Source organism: Bubalus kerabau, chromosome 3, assembly GCF_029407905.1.
Source record: "Bubalus kerabau isolate K-KA32 ecotype Philippines breed swamp buffalo chromosome 3, PCC_UOA_SB_1v2, whole genome shotgun sequence".
NCBI classification, from domain to species: domain Eukaryota; kingdom Metazoa; phylum Chordata; class Mammalia; order Artiodactyla; family Bovidae; genus Bubalus; species Bubalus kerabau.
The window spans coordinates 94,141,851-94,145,473 of record NC_073626.1 but is presented as its reverse complement, the minus strand read 5'-3'; the positions used below and the strand labels follow the sequence as shown (position 1 = coordinate 94,145,473).

Sequence of the window (3,623 nt, the reverse complement as noted above, 5' to 3'; positions counted from 1 at the left end):
ATTTATGTTGTATTATTTCATTTCCCTGTAAGCCTACAAATATAGGTAGATGCTTCACGTGAATTAACTTGCTTACTCCTCACAGCATGGTGTTGTGAGATCTATAGTTTGCCCCATTTAAAATAGAGAAAAGTAAAACACAGAAAGGCGTAGAATGTTGCCCAGTGTCATGGATCTAGGAAGTAGTACATTTGTGATTCAAAACCACCAGATATTCTAGCTCCAGGACCATATGTTTATTTTCATCAGTTCCAAAGTTCATTTTGAACATTGTTAAATAAATCACTTCTTACTTTTACTTATGAAAGTTCAATACTTAAATGCTTATTGTATTCTCTTGTTCTCAAAAGAAAATTGAGACAATGTAAGAAGGCCAGTGAATCATGGCTTTATCAGTCACCCTACAAAACCCTCAACTTTTCCTCATCTAGCATTTTAAGTGCTGATTATGTAGAGGTGAGTTTATAAAATTGGCCACTTGTCTTTTAAGCTAAAAGAAATAAAAAAGATACACAGTCTATTGAATAATCATTATTTTTTTGCAACTATTCCCTCAAACTACATTGAAAGCTAAATATGATCTCCATAAAAATTCCCAACTACAATGCCACTAAACAGAAAAAAAAAGTCAGTTAATTATGCCACATGTCATTTAGGCAAATTGTCTCTTAACATTGAAATATTAATCATATGAGCTACCTCCACAAACTAAACACATCTTGGAGTCACAGTCAGACATGTGAAGTCACAGTCAGACTTAGGCTGAACTTATACCTCAGGGATGGTGTCTTTGAAAAATCAAAGTATAAGTCAATACAAGTTTAAACATGGCAACTGACTCATAGAAAGTATGGTACAAAAGCTCATCCCTGGCCACATCTCAATGTCTTCCCCTCAGTTCTAGAATTCTCTTCTAAGGAAATACATATATCAGGCAATCACATAGGTCATATAATTCCAGAAATTCAGAAAAGTTTCATGGTCTCTTTTGATCCTTCTTAAATAAACTCACTGATGTTACTCACTAGTTGACCTATCCAGTTACTGCTCTTATCTTGACCAGATTTAAAATGAATTAACTTTTATTAAATGCTATTTTTAGTGCAAATACCAGCCTCCACTATCACAAATTATACAGTTGGGCTTCCCACATTTGGGGAAATTGCAGGGATCAGCACACTGGTGTGAAATGGATGAACCTAACTGGGAAAACCATCTTCATGGTCATGGTACATCCTCTACCAGGTAAGTATAAATATCTACTATTTTTAATAATATGCATTAGATCAGGAGTTTTAGCAATATTATTTCAAAAGTAACCCCAGTTTTACAGAGGAAGCTGAGACTCAGAGAAATCAAAGAATCTGGCTCTAGGATAACCAGGCAGCCAGTAAATGGCAGAATTAGTACACAAACTCACATCTTTATGCCATAAAATAATTTATAATATAAAAGACTTTATGATATAGAAGAATTTTAAAGAGCCATCACATGAAATTAGCTGTTCTTTCAAAGGGTGGTCATACTCTGGCCACACGCTAACCCTAGCAAAGATGGCCTTTTTTTTATAGTAGGTCTTGACTCAGATTTTCTGCCAAGAACCCTTTGCCCTGAGCCTCAGGCCACTTAGCCAGGGCCGTAAACCCTGTTTAGCTTCAGCTGGTCTTCTTTTCAAGAGCGCATATTTCTGTTGTCTCTTCCTAGACATGACTCGGATCCTAGTAAGTTCCTCCTTAACTCAGCAACTGCCTGTTCCTTGGACTAATCTTCTCTTGCCCTATTCCCAGAAGAAGGGGCAATGGGAGCAGTGTTTTAGAGTGGAATGAGAAGGGAAGAGCAAATTTTAACTATTTCACAGTTGTGCCTGTGCATGCTAAGTTGCTTCAGTCGTGTCCAACTCTGTGCAACGCTATGGACTGTAGCCCGCCAGGCTCCTCTGTCCATGGAATTCTCCAGGCAAGAATACTGGAGTGTGTTACCATGCCCTCCTTCAGGGGATCTTCCCCATCCAGGGATCAAACCCTCGTCTCTTATGTCTCTTGCATTGGCTTGCGGGTTCTTTACCACTAGTACCACCTAGGCAACTCATTTCATTGTTAAATCAGACTAAACCTAGCTAAGGAAATAAACATGCTTATTATATAGATAGATCTTATGAAAGTCTCTCAGTCGTGTCTGACTCTGTGCAACGCCATGTACTGTAGCCCACCAGGCTCTTCTATCCATGGAATTCTCCAGGCAAGAATACTGGAGCAGGTTGCTTTACCTTCCTCCAGGGGATCTTCCTGACCCAGGGATCAAAACTGGGTCTCCTGTCCTGAAAGCAGAATCTTTATGGTCTGAGCCAGCAGGGACGAGTACAAACTGCATTCTTTCTATGAATTTAGCTCTACAATGATCCCATTTGATCCATAAGGTAACAGCCTCAGGGAGAATTAAATGGCTTAATATAAAATTGGCTGATAAAGGCAGAAATTCTGGACCATTCTTAGTTGTTGCCATCCAATCTGAAATCTTAAGTCATAAATCTACTTTTTAAATATATTATTTTACCATTTTAGTTTATATGTAAATGTTCTTAGCGGTACTTTCAATCAGACTAAATGAATAACATTGCAATATTTAAGCATGATACTTAAAAAAGCAGTCAGGTTATGCTCTTAGTGTCTAGTACTTGCTGAAGAACACTTCAAATGAAAAAAAATACACCCATTGGCTTTTTATTTTTGAAAATATGTGAATCTCAACTAGGCAGCAATTGCATTCTAGAGAAAATTTTTAGTCAGATTCTACTACGAACTGATCCTGTGCTCTCTTTGTCATCACTACAGAGGGCAGCAACAGACAGCAGAGATCCTTAGCATTACAGAGGCAATGTTAAATTTCCTAGTAAACAAGAGGGTTAAAGACAAAGTCACGCTTAAATCACTCCAAATTATCTTTTGCCTTGATGCTGCTTAAAAGTAACCACACCTATAAACTTTTATATAAGTTAGCAGGCAAATGGATATGGGAAGTACCAAGAAAGACTACATTTTTTTCAAAAGTTGAATCTAGGACATTTTGTAATTCTGCCAAAAGCAGCTTTGAACAATAAACATAGACTATGTGTCATGTAATATTGCAGCAATTGAAATTTAGTCTGCTTTTCTTCTTTTTTTTTAACTCGTTTTCTTTAAACCTTTGTCTTAAGTGAAAGGACTTTATATAAAATATTTACTATTATTATAAAAATATTTTAAAATATATCCAAGTTTATTTTTCAGCAGGTAAGAACATTAGAAGCCATGGTTTTATAGTAGGAAGATTTACCTGCAAAGTGCATTCTGGACAGAAATAATTGGGAACAGCAGTCTGCAAGGAGAACTTAGTACTTGCTCCTTAGCTTGGTTGCATAGACCTACAACTGATTGTACATGCAAAGGAGGGCAGCAAAGGTCTTATGATCAAAAGAGAAGAAATGACTGACAACACAGAGCTAGTTCAAAGGAACTAATGGAATAATTAGTCCCAAAAAGACCAAAAAGACTGAAGAATTCATGATGTCATAAAAAGCAGAGCTACTTAAATTGGATTAGAAAATAAAAATGACATGAACATTGTAAATATTCACAGATCACATC

The 3,623-nt window shown here is 36.6% G+C and overlaps 1 pseudogene; it reads right to left on the bottom strand.

Annotated features, from left to right (window-relative positions):
• Positions 1–1,098: 1,098 nt before the first annotated feature.
• LOC129648079 (uncharacterized) lies at positions 1,099–1,253 on the bottom strand (annotated as a pseudogene).
• Positions 1,254–3,623: the final 2,370 nt, after the last annotated feature.